The sequence below is a fragment of the Saccostrea cucullata genome, unplaced genomic scaffold (genome assembly GCF_032062105.1).
Source record: "Saccostrea cucullata isolate Sc308-1 unplaced genomic scaffold, CSIRO_AGI_Scuc_v1 ctg12380, whole genome shotgun sequence".
In the NCBI taxonomy this organism is placed as follows: domain Eukaryota; kingdom Metazoa; phylum Mollusca; class Bivalvia; order Ostreida; family Ostreidae; genus Saccostrea; species Saccostrea cuccullata.
Window position 1 is genome coordinate 1,623 of NW_026921577.1, and position 16,865 is coordinate 18,487.

The 16,865-nt window shown below is 32.3% G+C and overlaps 1 long non-coding RNA gene and 2 pseudogenes across 1 annotated transcript; 1 reads left to right on the forward strand and 2 right to left on the reverse strand.

The window, feature by feature from the left end:
• Positions 1-1,888: 1,888 nt before the first annotated feature.
• On the reverse strand, positions 1,889-6,566 carry LOC134260385 (uncharacterized; annotated as a pseudogene).
• A 3,044-nt stretch (positions 6,567-9,610) lies between these two features.
• On the reverse strand, positions 9,611-10,974 carry LOC134260383 (uncharacterized; annotated as a pseudogene).
• Positions 10,975-14,130: 3,156 nt separating this feature from the next.
• On the forward strand, positions 14,131-15,519 carry LOC134260384 (uncharacterized). Its single transcript, XR_009990535.1, has 3 exons — positions 14,131-14,597; positions 15,078-15,260; positions 15,415-15,519. It is a non-coding gene; the product is annotated as an uncharacterized LOC134260384 (long non-coding RNA).
• Positions 15,520-16,865: the final 1,346 nt, after the last annotated feature.

A 16,865-nucleotide genomic window follows, 5' to 3' on the forward strand; every position in this document is an offset into this window, starting at 1 on the left:
TTATCGTCAAATAATTCATTCATGCTGTACGGTGAATACAGACAAATTTTTACTATTTAATTGTCGAGTTTTTAACCGTCTAAGAGGTTATACGTCTGATAATCATAAGTTGTTCAATCAGCATGCAGTTAAGTGCATAATTTTTTTTTTTAGAAAAAGAATTTAAAATTGAAAACGAATTTTTTTGAAGAGAACAAAATTATGACTATGCCGAGAGCCTGAAAATCTTAAACAAGAAGAGAAAAAAGGGGTTCATCCTTTAAAGGTTAATTGTGTTAGTTGTGTAAAAAATTAATTTTTTTTTACTAGGGTGTTTAAATAATACAAAATAACTATTGTAATGTATTTATAAGTTATAAACAATGAAGTGTTTTTATTTCTAAAGAGTTTAATAATGATCAATGTGCACCACGTAATCCAAGAACTCGTCTCCCTAAATTTCAAAATTCTCCCTAAAGAAGTGAACTCTCCATTAATTTTGGGACTAGGTTGGTCCATGGAAGATTTATATAGATCACTAATGACTAGATTAATTAATAGTTTTAAAGCATGTTAAACTTAAAATATGCATCCCCTGGTTTATGATCAGATATGGTTTCCAATGTTGTGTAAAATGTGAAAAATATTCCAAGGGGATGTAAGTCCTATGTTACAAATGTAAATATAAGCTTTATTTATAGTAAATTCAAAATGATGAGCATTTTATCAGGACTGGTAACTTTTAAAAGTAGCCAGCCCTGTGGCTGGCTGCAATTTTATGCGAATTTCCAACCCTGATATAAAGAATCGAAACATTTCAGGGTTGAAATTCACAAACAGATAAAGGCTTCCATATATAACTTTATGTCAATCTATTTTTAACCCTTATCTGCTTATCATACAGGAGTTTTTTTTATCTGGTGTTTTAATCCAATGCTGTAAGAGAACATGCACATTTTACACAATCATGTATCATATTTTACCTTCGAAGTACATGTACGTGAAGAGTGTTGACCGCCGTCAGAATAACAGGAATCCTTTATGTTTAAAATCCCTGTCCGGAGTTTAACGATCAGCTGACATTGCTAGCTGTTTGTTTACAATAGATACGTAGGGCTGACGTGTATGCTTTCAACTGGATCTCACATTTAATTATTATTTAAATTATTCTTGGTACAGGCCCAAAGTAATGCCCTTTATTAATTTTCACAACAATTTAATTTTTTTCCGATTTGTCACAAAAATTATTCAATTTTTTTTTTTTTTAATATTTTCTTATTCAATACTTCACTGCATGATCTTAGAGCATTTTTTTATCATTATCATGAAATGTGTTCACAGTTTCTTCTGCAAGACCTCAAAATATTTAATCTTTAAAAAAATTCTTCACAATCAAAATCAATTTAAATAAATAACTGCATAAAAATGGTTACGAACAAAGATGCATGGCGATATCGGTCGAGTTCAAGTAAATGATTAAAACTTAACGCCTTTTATTTATTCCTCACTTAAATCTTGAATGCTGAACATATGTAACATATTCTATAGAACTGGTATTAACCAGATTCTTGGAAACTCTAGGGAACTTGAAAAATAAAAACTTTAATTGTCTAATTAAATCTATTAAGCATCGATACATATGCCTATCTAACATTTCATAAAACTGCTCCTCATGATAAGTTTAAATTCATGCTTTAATTCTGACTTCAAAGACAGCTGCTTTTTCAAAAAAAAGAAAAAAGAAAAATAAGAAAAAAATGGAACATGTACCTTGCTATTGGTAGTATGCAAAATCGTTTTGCTGAAAAAATACTCTGATTGCACAAAAATGTATTCAAAGTTGATATTAATAGGATGCAAAAATTAAAAAAATCCAACAATCTGCTGGTTTTCACACAGGGATGCGCTTTGTCTCATGTATTAAAAAACATATTTATATAAGGAAGCTCTAGACACTAAAAAAAAGTTGTACCTCATAATTATGTGCCTATGTGATTCAGTATGTAGCGGTAATGAGTTGGTTTTTGCCGGAAAAATGTAGCGGTAATGATCGGTCGAAAATCTGACAAAATGTAGCGGTAATGAGTTGAAAATTTTGGCAATGTAGCGGTAATGTTGACCAATATACAATGTATGACCGGAGTATACAGTGACTAGTTCATTTTCACAACAGTGTACAAAATATTCTTCTCTGAGACAATGTTTAAAGACAAGAAAGTAGCTGAAAATAGGTAGATTATTCTATCTTACATGTGCATTATTTAAAGACAGATAATAAAAAAAATTATAATAACAACATGAACAAGGAAACAAGACTTCTTCCGAGCACGCTATTTAGAACTTTCCTCTTAAAATGAAGTTTTTATAAGTCATAATATTTTAAAAAATAAAATTTAGGTCGAGAATATTACATGTACTTGCTTTTATTTTCTTATTTTCTTGATATTTATTTAATGTAATTTTTATTCAACATGTTTCCGCATTAAATGACACATTATATATGGATATTTCGATATTAAATTGTTCAGGAAAATAATAAAAAGGGATACAAAGAGTGTTGAGAGTATTTCTCTAAAAATCCAAAAGTATGATTGTACACGCAAATCTCTTTACTTTTTAGGCTCCATGCATGGTTTTCCACTTTATGTCTCGACTGTACTCTAAATATCAAGAATCTCCCACAATCCCTGATCCTTAATGACTTTGAGATCTGTCGAGCCCCTCACGTATCCTCTGGGTGAAGAAGTCATGTAGATAAAATAGCCCGAACACTGTAGAGGGGACATGGTATTGAGGCATGCCGCTGTCTGCTTCTAGCTTAGTGATCTTCCAATATCCTTCAGGACCAGGCCGCCTCGAAACAGACCAACAAAACCTGAACTTAGGACCAAAGTAGATGTAACGCGATGGCTTCCTTTTTGATTTTATAAAAAAGATGTTGTCGAGATTTCGTGATTTTACTGGCTCCAAATACAACTCACAGGCGTCGGATCTTTTATTGCATCCACCGATAGGCCCACCATGTCTTGATATTTCCATTTTCCATGCTGACCAGTTGGAGGACCGAATCAAATGACTTTGTGTACAGAATTGCTTATCCTGACCTAAACATGGAATCCGGATTTGGTTTATTCGAAGGAAATGAATAAAATGTTCATTTTCTGTTGGATTAAATATGGCCAAAAATTTAGCTTTTTCAAATTTGCATTCAGTGACAAATCTCACCACCTCCAGGTCCAACTTACAACTTTCGTGAATCATGGCATGGACCCCTTGTGTACTGGACCTATCTGAACCACTGCAATATTTAATCAAGTACAATTGCCATAAAACCAATGTTCGAAGAACTGCAAGTCTAGAATACAAGTTTATATACTGTAGATCACTTAATTTTCGCGACACCTTATTTTCGCGAGATAGCCATTGACTCCTTATTAGCGAGACAAAATTTTCACGAATTGCGGTCACTGCTCTATATAATCTTAAGGAATTCTATTATACGCGAGAATGAAATTTTCGCGAGCGTACCGTCTCGCGTAATTACGCGAAAATAAAGTTCTCGCGAATAAAAAGTGATTTACAGTACGCTGATGCTCTTCGGGCAGATTTTATACCTGAAGGCAGGAGATCCTCTATTTTCGCCACTAATTTACCAAGAAACCTCACAGCATCATTTGTAGGGTATTTATCCTCTAGATGATTAATCAGACTTTTAGGTGCGTCTGCTTTAATACAATTCAGATAGGCATTCGTATTGTAAAGCAGCTTTTCTAACCCCACAGCATCTGCCCTTAATTCTGAGTCCTGAAAGCGCTCCATGGCAGCATAGGCGCTATCCTTGTCTGCCGACGGAATGGTCGTTTTCATAGCCTTTCCAACTTGCAAAAATATATTTGACAATACAGAAAATGTAGTGGTAAGCCCTGTAGTTGAAGGAGAAAGCTTAGCTAACCCAGAGGCAATATTAATTGCAATGGAGAGTTTGTGAAATACATCTCCATAGTCGATAGTCATGTTTTTCAGGTCTTTGATGGTGTCTGTTACCTCTATCGATCTATCAGAAGTGGAGAAAACCATGCATAATTCTTCTTGGAATATTTCTGCCTCTGTAGCACTTAGTCCCAGTTTTTGGAAGCATTCTATTAACTTCTGATGGGAACAAGAACCCTCTGTAGAAGCCATTTTGTTAAACCTGGAAAAAAGGATTATACTTATAGTACAATGACGTTATCATGTTCATAATAAATTAAGTAATTTAAAATCATAATAAATGTGTTTGATACATATCCTTTGCGTGTGACCGTAAGTCTGTCTCATAAAAGAATGATCATAAATGTACCGGGTATAATCATGATAATATAGCCTAGACTGGTCATTTGAAATTTTTAACACGTGTGTATTACTCATCCGACGAATTCTCTCATATAGTGAATTTGTATGGGACAAATCTTGTTTCCCTAATTCACGAAAGTTTGTGCTATTAAACATCTAGGAAAATACAAATATGTTCAATACGTGCATGAACTTCAGATTGATAAATACATTTTGCGATTTTTTAAATCTCTGGCAAAAATCTTCATAATCTTATTTTAAATCTAAATAATTTTTTTTCGTTTTTTCACTTTGCTACTAGAAATTGATTACACCGTACCATCATGATTCATAAGAAGAAGCCAAGAGGCAACATCACTCAATTGCAACTGAGTTCTCGAAAAAAAAAATCAGTATAAATCGAAATAGTGGCCCCGACCTTGCCCTAAAAGGAAGAGGGGGTATGATTTAAACAAAATTGAATATACACTATCTGAGCATCCAAACATATATTTTTGACTGACTTTTTTCCTACGAGTTTGAATTTCATTGTAGCCGTACGCTACCCCATGGGGAATATGATTTGAACAATTTTGAATGTACACTACATGAGGATGCTTCATACATGTCATAGTTTTGCTGTTTTTGAGAAGAGCAAAAATCAAACGGTGGCACGTATTGATCTGAATCTTTGACATCTAATTCATGCATGATCAGGTTTATCATCACTGTTTTACCTACATGTTACCTACATCTGTAACATTTAGAGGAAAGTTTGTTGTTGCATACATCATTAATTTTTATGCATTTAGTTCCATGTGGGGTGCTCACTCCTTCCTGGTGGTTGTACCTATGAGGTCTGTGTTTGCTTCTGCTTTGTAATGTTTCATAAATTATTGATGTTTGAGATCAAATACTGTTTGTCATCTCTACATGTTTCATTGATTAAGAGTTAAAAAATTGTTATTTTTTTCCCAAATGAATAAGATGTGTTTGTAAAACACTAATGCCCCCGTATGGCAACATAGCAAAGATTAAGCTTTTTCTTAAATGCAAATTTAATTGATTGGTACCAAAAGTAGGGTATTCTCACTGGAAAACAATTGTGAAATTTGAAAGTAAGCTAATGTTAAAGTTTTTCAATAAGTACAAAAATCTCCAAGGTCAAGGTCAAAAGATTAATGTAATTAGTATCAAATGAAAGGTCTTGCCACATAAAATACTTATGTAGAGCATGAAAGCCCTAGTCCTAACTGTTCAGAAGTTATTGTCAACGTTCAATTTCTTAAAAAGTAGGTCAAACTCCAAGGTCAAGGTCAAAGCGTCAATGTTATTGTTATCAAATGAGAAGGTCTTGTCATAAGGATCAAATATGTAAAGTATGAAAGCACTAGCCCTAACTCTTTAAAAGTTATGGTCAAGGTTTGCTTTTTTAAAGGAGGTCAATCTCAAAGGTCAAGGTCAAAGAGTCAGAGTTATTGGTATCCAATAAAGGGTCTTCTCACAAGGATTACATATATGAAGTATGAAAGCCCTATCCCTTACCGTTCAAAAGTTATGGCCAAGCCTTTTAGGTTAAAGTTTTTTCACAAGTACAGAAATCTACAAGGTCAAGTTCAAAGGGTCAAGGTTGTTGGTATCCAGTGAAAGGTCTTTTAACAAACATTACATATGTGAAGTATAAATGTCCTGGTGTCTACTGTTCAAAAGATATGGCCAAAATAAAATTTTAAAATTTTCATGTAAAAGTGGGTCAAACTCCAAGGTCAAGGTCAAAAGGTCAAATTTAGTGGTACCCAAAGAAAGGTCTTGTCACAAGAAATACACATATGAAATATGAAAGTCATAGCACCACTAAATCAAAAGTTATGCGCAACAAACAGACAATCAGAGAGACAGACAGACAGACGGACACGACAAAAACTATAAACCCCCGAAACTTCGTTTACGGGGGCATAAAAATTACATGTATAGGCTACCTCAATATGTAAAAGCTTCCATAAAATCATTCTCTATTTATCAGTAATAGATTTTTTTTTATTTTCATTAATATATTTACTTAGTGTAGTATATACATCTATTTTTGATATTTGGATACAGATTCAAAGTCATACAAATAAGACAATATATCACATTCACAAGAATCATACCTCACCTTTAACCATCCGAAGATTCTCTGTTGAATGTGTCGTTCACCATATCAATCCGTGCCAGCCATGTTTGTTTACACTGGTAAGTATACACCCAATAAGCCTTGACACGATTGCTATAGAGATGTTTATGAACAATTGTTAGCCTATTCCAAGTTCTATTTTAAGAACTATATAAGAACTTTAACATCAATTTAAAGTTGGAAATTCCATGAGCTATTTTTAGCAATGTTTAGCTCAAATATATTTTGAACATGGTCATCGTCTATGGTGGCATATTTCTGCCACTATTTGCCAGATGTTCATAAATATGCTACCATAATCGATCGATAATTTACTGAATGTGAACCCATAATCCTTGTAATCACCTACAGCTATAGCTATAAGTTCACCGGTATTATTGTGTAACCGGGTTTTTCTCTGGTATATAAAAGTTTGTTGTGTTACAGGTTTTTTAATGCACGTGAGAGATATGCATGTAAATGGATCAGGTTCATCACCCTTACAACATGTACAAAACATGTTAACATTATAAATATCTCATAACAATAATATAGGTGTAGTCTATCATAAGTTATTCTATTAGCATAAAATCGATTCATTTAAATAAATCAATATCATGATTAAATCTCTTCTAAAATTAAAGGGAAATGACTCTTTTTTTTCCACATGCATCTAAAACTCAAATAATTAGTTGAAAACTTGGTATTGTCTTACTGTCAAAGCAAATAAACGTCCATTGTTTCAAAACATGACTTGTTGTTGCTGTCCTAGAAGGAAACAAGAGTTACCTCTCTTACGTCACAAATGCAATCATTTGGCACACTTTTTATTTCTCAAAATTCTAATATGAAAAAAATACTTTTTAAAGATTCTGGTTAAATTTTTCGATATATAATGTTTCTCTTTAATACTTAAATATGAATTTTACTCTTAATTTACACAAATTAAACAGAAATAATTATTTGAAATTTGAGGGCGAGACAGCCCCTTGACGACGGGCCGAGACAGAGATATCTCAGCCCTGAGGGCGAGACAGCCCTACTTCCGAGGCGCTGTCTCGCCAAGTCCAAAACGCCTGTATCAGGGCTGATACACTACTAGGTATATGATATAAACCTGATCATCGTTGCAAACCACGGCCAAAATGTACGATCCTCTTCCATTCTGGCCGTGGTTGAACGAGGAGAGAATTCTTCGTAGCTCATTAAAATTTTGACCAATGCGAGTAAAGCATAGTCGGAAGATGAACTCTGTCGCGACCTTTCAATATCCAATCGCAGTAAAGGATATATTTCTTGTATACTGTTGATGTCAGTTGTTGATTTCAATTGCGATGGAAACAAAACTTGCCTCTTACTGAATATGACGTCACAATAGTGAGGCGTAAATATTCAAGATTACGACACTTTTTGTGATCAAACAGCCAGGTAGGAAAAAGCTATATGCGTACTCCGAACCGTGGCTTGAGACGATGAAACCTGATCAACATAAAATTAAATGATATAAATAAATGTTTATATTTATAACTTGTTATGTTCATGTAGTAAAGAAAGCTATTAAAACAGTGACAAAATTTTCACCTATAATATTACAGGAAGTATAACTTAATCACAAATAGTCTCGTTCAACCAGACCCTCGGCTGTCTCCGTAAATCTCCGACCACCCAGAGGGTCTGGTAAAGATACGTGATATCGATTGTAACGCCAAAGCGAGGCTTACCGAAATTCTGGTAAAGTTTTTGATTGGCTGAAAAGAACACACCTACAAGATTAAAACAAATACATGATAAATCAGCAGAAAAATAACTTAAAGATGTAAAATTTATGTGTCTAAAAGTTAAAACCGTTAGAGAGGAATTGTTTAAGGTAATGCCCACCAGTTATAGGTAAGCGTGTTTTATTTTGTCTTGCAAATATTCTGTACGAAAGTAAAAGTGAAAGTAGTGTAGTCTTACCTGTGTAATACACATCCTTTCGATTGATATTGTAATTTCTCGTTTGGTATCCCTAATTAAAAACCAGTTTATTAATATAAAGTAACAATCAAGCAGAAGAAACATATATAACATTTGCTTACAAAAAAGGATTTTTAAAATGAAAACAAGTTAGCGCCCTCTGACGGTTACAAACGCTTACGTGATTCTTTACCAGACTCTCTGCTGGTCGGAGTTCACGGAGACAGCCGAGCCTCTGGTTGAACGAGATTAAATCACAAAGAACAAAACATTTAATAATGTCTCTTTTTAATAATTTTGTTCTGAAATAAGATATTCGGATTAATTTTCATGCAAGGAATTACATGAATGAACTAGCTATATAGTATTTTGATTTAAATTTTCTTGCTTTGAACTTTCCTGAACAGAATTTTTACAAAACTAGAAGTAACGTTTGCTATATGTTTTTTTGGTCCCCGTTCATTTGGCCCCCTAATGGATCACACTGAGAAGGGTACATCAAACTTTTTCTAAGAATCTTTAAATCTTTTTGCTGCACAATAGCAAGTAAAATTTGATTTTCCTGTGTACTCACATACTGCGCTCAAGTTCTTTGATAAAACTAGGAAGTGGTTGATTAGTATTAGTTGATGACAACATTATTATTCTTAGCGAAAAAATGCATAAGCATTTCATTCAAATATTAGTATGGAACGTATTAGTTAAATGTGTCAACATTTTATTTTTTGTGTGCGAGTCAAATAGTTGTGCGGACTGAATCTATTATCCAACAAATTAAATTAAAAGTTGTTCCCCTTTGTTGACATTTTAAGGTCATTAGGTAATTTAATGATGAATCTGACATCCCATTCCATTGTTTTTTTAGTTTCTTGTTTCTCTTTTGTTTTACACATCATGTACTTTCCCGGCTAAATTGATATAGATATAGCACTTGAAACAAAAGTTATTTCTCTTGACATACAAAATATCTATGTCAAGAAGGGTGAATTTGCAAGACTGTTTTATTTTAAAACAATTCAAGTCTTGTAGAATTTTTAGCAACGATGATTTTGTTTCAGCGTCATTATAATATATATTCTAGTACTTTAGTAGCACGACTTTGATAACATTGATAATGATGTAAGTAAGGTCATTAGGAATTTGGTATTTGAGAAATTTAAAGTTTGATAGACATACTGCAAATAATCATACTGTTTAATGACAGAATGAATATCACTTTAGATACTTGAACACTGTCAGTTTTTTGCTGTAGTATTGTCCAACATAGACATAATTGTTCTCGTAATTCACACACACACTACGGGGATACCTCACTCCTTGTTGTTGTGTCAGTAATAGAGACAGGAACTGACCTTCCTGATCAAGGAGGTGAACAGATTTACTTTCGGTATCACAAATCAGGATGTGACCGAGGACATCAGTACAGATTCCATAGGGATAGAACTCTGACTTCTGACCCGTGTAGGAGAATCTGTGTTGTCCCGATTTATTCACCACCACTACTCCATTATAGTAGTCCGATGTACAGATATCTCCATTGATGTTTTCTGTGATGTAGTATGGTGAAATGTACAGAAAATGTCCTTTGTTATCCCTCTGTATGTTCTGTAGTTCTGTTCCTGTCGTGTTGTACCTGGCGACTTTACCCGCAATCCCCACCAGTATTTGTTGATGCGAGAGGAGTGTATACTGAGTGGTTCCCAATTTCCAGTTTTAATGATTTCAGTGATATTATTGTCCTGTTTTATCCTATTGATGACTTTCAATTTTCTATCTGTAAATATCAGATCCCCGTCCTTAATCACTGTGTGATAACCTTGCACTCCACCACTGGTTTTTATTTTCTGAATCTCATTTCCCTGTAAATCAATTTGAATAAGATTACCCTTATTGTCACTGATCCAGAGTCTGTCTGATTGAGCTGGTGATACATGGTATACAAGATCAACACCTGGTACATTGAACTTCCTGACCTTGGTGACAGAGGCAGATAGAGACAATGTTTGTTTTTTGTCAGATTTCTGTCTGTCTTCTTTCAACTGTTTATGTGTAGATTTCATTGATGTATTGTGGACACTTTTAATGGGCCTTATTTCTCTCTTTTCATCCTTAATGTTGGGTATAAGTATTTTACCAAGTAATTAAGTGATATCATCTTTGCTGTATTTACCAGCAGTAAATCTTGATGTGACTGGTTTTGTTGTCTCTGGTATGGAGAGGATCTTTGGCTTCTCATATTTTAATTTCGGTGGTTCTGTAGAAGATAGACATCTGTGGAGCTCTTTGACAAGGTTATTAAGATAAGCGATGTAGTCATTCATGGTCTTGTCTTGGGTGTTTAGATTTTCGAAAAGAGATTGCTCTATCTGGTCTAGCTGCTTCATGTTCTCAGACATGACTGTGTCCACCAGATTTTTCAAGGAGTCACCTTCAGTTTTCATGGATGTTCTGATATTGTCCATGATGTGTTTAATTTCAACTGCATCTTCCTTAATTTCCTTCAGAAATCGTATGATATAAGGAAAAAATACAGGAAGTTGTCGTTTACGAAGCTGGTAAAGAACCAGCTCATGCATATGGTTCTTGTTCTCTGGATTTTCAGATGTTCATCTCTGCATTGTTTACAGAATCTTTGATGACAAGGATTGCAGTAGAACTCACAGTTACTTTGACATTCTTCAGTGCCACACTCTAAAAAGTGTTGGTCTCTGGGAGGAAAACCAGTTTTAGATAAAGCCATCTGAAAATAACAAAGTTTAAATATACTCAATTGGACAAAAGTGGGCATACCCCGGTACTAGGCATCTCAACAAAATGTAACTTGCAAAGTATTGTAAAATAGATTGATTAGTATTAAAAAGTGTAAGAAGTTTAATTGCCAAACATCTAGTAGCAAACATGTCTGATTGGCCACTTAAATGAATACACGTAATATAAAGTATTGATTTGTAAAAAAAAAAAAAGCTAGATTTAACAGTCTATGAATGTTTCCCATTCCATAAGTAACTGGACATGCAATTATTACTTTTTTAAATTAATTTGTATATTAAGTTTTATTTAAATTAATTTATTGTACATGAATGGTAAAAAGAGAAAAAAAAGGCACCAACATATGTTATTAAATACTTACAATAACTATAATGACATATAAACATGCCCTTGTCAAACAGCCTTTAGATCGTCAGAGAGAGAGAGAGAGAGGCGTAACAGTAAATAGTTTTAAAATTCGGCTTGTTATTTACTTTCTGGTTAGAGATATCAGTATCAGAGGTGTATCAGAATAAATAAATATTGACACACTGAATACCTGTCACTTTGATGGCCCTTGACTGTCTTGACTTGGACCACCCTGGTTAATATCACGTATAAAATGGATTTTTTGTACATATATATGAAAGTCAAAAAAATTGATTTTATTTTATTAAAGAAATGTTTTTTTTATTTTTGTTATTGTTATTTTGTTATTACTGGAATTAATGGAAGCAGCTGTTGCAGAAAAAATACATAACCCGCGTCAGTAATAACAAAGAAAGAAAGAAATTTTATTGTTTATATTTATATTTTTTTAAATAATCATTTTACGTAGGGTTAAAAAAATTAATTATTGAACTAATGATGCGAACGTCTTTATACGTTCCACTGATGGAACAGCCACCGATCAAGAAATCTGTACAGGTGACATGCCTGATGTAGTTCATGCAGTGATTAACGCAATGGGTTTTCTTAAGAAATAAAGGGAAAAAATATTCAGTGGATGTAAATATTATGAGAATTGATGTCCAAGGTATAAAATCAGGAATGGGGTAATTGAAAAAAGTAATTGTAATTGACCGTAATTATTACATTTTTAAAAGTAATTGGAAGTAATTTGTAATTCAGCATTTTTTCAATTACTTGTAATTGTAATTTAATTAATTACACTGAAAAAATACCATTTAATTTCAATTACTTTTTCAATTACATTCAATTACTTTATACAGTGCAAATTCATGATACATGTACATTGTCACCACTACCTCCCAATTTTACTGTCTTTTATTTAATTGTAAAACATATCCTCAGTCCTCCAATTATAAAAATTTTAAGACAATGTTTACAAGCAACTAAATGATTGATTTGATAATAATTATCTAGTGTCTTTCTAATAAGTATATAATTTTTTTTGGTATAGGTTTATCTAAATTTTGCACAAGCCTTCGTGGGTCTATTCCTTATGAAACACACATTTATTATATTTCAATTTTTCTTGTTTGATCAATAATAAAGCAAAATAATGTATGTGTCATAATTAAGTTAATTCCCTCTCGTGAAGAAATAATTACCCTCCAAATCACAGCCATAAATTGCAATCAAAACAAGTCAACTCCTCTAAGGAGGTATTCATTCCATGATTCAGAAAACAAAGCCAATGGAGATAATTATTTCAATCATAATGCTCTGCTAACTTAAGAAAAGAAAAACTTTTAATTTGATAATTATTTTAACATCTAAAAAGATTTTTATATAAATAAATTTTGTATCTGAGAAATTTATGTTCTGTACAATCATCTATGAAGTAAAAATGTTCAACATAAATAACAATTTAATTAAAATGTTTAGGTTCAGAAATATTAAATTTGAGGGGTTACAGTTGTGCTTCATTTTACACTTTAAGATACCTCCTTTTAATAGAATATTATAAGCCATTAGGGATGCAATTTGTGTACATGTTAATATTGCGTGGAAGAAACTGCATAAGACTCGGATAGTTCTTCTTTTAAATTAAAGTTTTAATTCAAACCACAAAGAAGTGTACACAATGCGTACATCATATCATTTCTTGTATTGTTTGAGCAGAGGCTGAGCTTATATACAAATGAATGTAGTTCTGTATATTCATTGACAAGGATTGGAAAAAAATCAAAAAAATTAAAATGTAATTTGTAATTTAATTAATTACTTTTGCAAAGTAATTGTAATTTAATTAATTACATGTCTTAGAAAGCCTGTAATTTAATTGTAATTTAATTGAAGAAAAAGTTAAAGTAATTGTAATTTAATTAATTACTTTTTAAAGTAATTGACCCCATCCCTGGATAAAATCAGTCTAGAGAACATTGAATTTCAGTTAAATATAGTATGCCCTTCGAAATGTTCTTTCTGGAAAATGAAACGTATATTTTATTATTATTGTTGCTTTATTTTGAACAATCTGAAAATTCAAGGATATTAGACTAGGATATTAGACTAGATAACATGTTAAATTCGACATGCTCTGTTTCTATTTATAGAACACCATGAAGAAGTACCAGCCTGTCACGGCCAAACTGACCACTGTCCTGACCATGTTACCCCTCCACAAAAGCCAGACTGGAGTCCATGGTTGTTGTAATCAGCAGCTGCCATTTATATCTGGGCTTTAATTTATAGTGCGGAATGTTTGTTTAATAAAGTTGAAAATCTTAAGTTTTTTATTTGTCGATTTTGGTAAAATCTTACGATTTCAAATTGTCCAAAAGTTCCTTGGAATTTTTAAGTATCCATATCTGATTTACAAAATGTATATCACATTTTGAATGTATTGTTTCACAGATGAAAATAACGTTTAGGAAAAAAATAATAAAATATTATATCCTAAATAACTTCCTTATTTATAAAATTAACAAGTAGAGAACAATTACTGAAAAAAGTGATTTTTTTTTACTCTTCGATTTGGTAGATAAAAAAGTTTTAATGTCAGCTCAATACGTTAGCAGGATTATTACGGTAAAAAAGAGATGGTGCGGGGCAATCATAATTATTTCTAAGCTTTTTATTCCGTCATTGCAAAGTACCATAGGTTATTTATTTGAAATCAGGATGACAAAATGCTCTTATAATTTTCAATAGTATTAATAATAATAATTAATAATCAGCAAGATTTGTTGTTTCACTTCCATTTCGATACAGAATCTAGCAAAGCATTTTGAGCTCAATTTATTTACAGAACTTTTTTTTTGTCAGGAGAACAATGGTAAAATACAGCAACATGGATTAAAACACATTCTACGTTTCAGGTTACTGCGCTATATATAAACATAGGTAACCCGGATAATTATAACCAGGTGAAGGCTACCTCAGACACATTTAATTTGAACCGCAAGGGAAGGAAAAACTCATCTTATGTGGAACTATGAAAGGCTATATCTTTGGTCTAGTGGCAGAATGATGATTTTGTAAGGTAATTTTTACTTAATAAAGTATATTACTTATATATTATATTAAACTACATATCTAAATCTTCTACATTAATATTATTTCTACTTTCGTTTTATGTTCAATTAAGTTGGCCTTAAACTTACACGATTAAACGAGTGGAACATGTTTTCATTTTATAATTTTTTTGTACAACATGCCTCTAACATACAATTTACAAAATAAAAAAAAAAAACATCGAAGCCATTTTATATTTGGCCGAGACACCGGTGCTTGAGGATAGTATTAAACCCAACTTCACATCCACCTCTCGCTCCTTCCCATTGAATCTACCATCTGGCTTCAAAGATATATCTATATTTTACAATGTTTCAAAAAGATACAATCATTTGATACAATAATATAAATATAGGAAATGGTTTCTCACTTTTAGCTAAGTGACAACAGTATAATATTGTAGGGGCTTTTATTTATTTTCTTATAACAAGTTTCAATATTTTTCCAGGAGAAATGGAAATATATGTGGATTCCTGTCCCCAGAACATCACGGATGTTTTAGAGTCGTCCTCCAGGCTGGGATGTGGTCAGGATAAGTACGGGAACGATCAGTATCTCTGTATCCCTAACACAGACAAAACAGGACTCATAGAACTGTGTTACAATGGAACCATGGGATTAATAAAAAGAGGTGAGTAATAAGAAATTTAACCTAAAACACATTTCTATGGTTTAAGTTTCAAACGAAAACCAACGAAAATCGAAGCATCTTAGAAAGTATTCTTTGACATACACTAGAATATATTTTATTTCTTACGTGTATGCATAACAATATACTTGATTAGGCAACTGTTTGGAAACCGATGGAGAAAATCTTCACTGGAACAACTGCCTTGGATTTTTATCAGGTTGTCCTGAAAAGGAATATCGAAGCAATGAAATATACAAATGTAAGATATTTGAAATAAATCATAATTAATATAAAAATGTTCAAATTAAAATCGCCACACTATTGTTTGTATTGAGTTTTAATTATGAAATAGAATTTTTTCATTAAAGGATTCATTATCATTTAGATTCTGCATGTCAAAACATCAATTCACGGCACAATTGCTATCTAGCTGAATCATCATGTCCTAATATGTAAGTAAACAAGAATGTAATATTTTAAATTGTTTTTTTTTTATTAATCTACGTTTTCATTATATCTGGAAAAACCTAATTAACTTTGGATTTCTATATTACATTATACTTAACTTTCATTAATACCGTGGTTCCCTACAAAGAAGACTTAACTTGAAAGAAAGCTGACTCAGAGCAGTCCTAGAGATTGTTATCTGGATGTTCAATTGTAGCTTCAGTAGGAAGCGTTCATAAATTAAATAGAGGGATCTCACTTCTAACTGAGATGCGCACTCCTTTTTAGTATCTGCCTCTAATGTTTTTGAGGTCAATGTTTGCTCTGGTTCTATTTTATATTGTTTTATGGATTTTTGATCTTGATTACTGTTTGCTTTCTACATACATTTTATCCTCACAGAGAATATCAATTAACTTTTATACGTACAGATGAAATAGATGCTCAACCAACATGCAGATTTTGAGAAGAAAATTTGTACTGATAGATAGATTGATTCAATCTTGATTTTGTAACAATTTTGATTATTTTTTTAATCATAAAGAGAGGTCACCTCATCGCGGTGAAGGACTTTGAATCTAGACCTATACTAACAACTAGTGTAATTAGCTATTAATGATTCTTTACCGTGAAAATGCTTTCTGCGATAGAAGATCTCGATCATCAGAAAGACAGGTCACTTTCACTTCTATAGTTCTGGGCTGTGTCTTGTTGGTTCTGTGCTTTGAAATATTTCTATTTTTAAATATTTGGGACAAAATATTAGACAGGTTTCACTGTATTGAAATTAAATCTACACTACCTGACGGTGCTTTCTTGTCAATATGACTGAACTCAGCTATGTCGTTCATGAGAATATTTGAAATATGTTCCCCGATATATTTCAATGTAAAAAAAAATATCCTGTATTATGACCCCATACAATTCTTCAGGATCATTATTATTTTAACAAACAAGGATCAGTACTAACTGAGGATGCTTCGAAGTTAATTGTCTATGACAAAACATTCCTATGCATATTTTAAAGTATTTTTCCCCAATCCATTCCTACGTAAAAAAAAGTTTATCCCCATTATGACCCTACTCCCGGGAGTTATTTATAAAACCTAGAATCTAAGCTATTGGAGAATGTTTCCTTAATAATAAATCAATAATTGT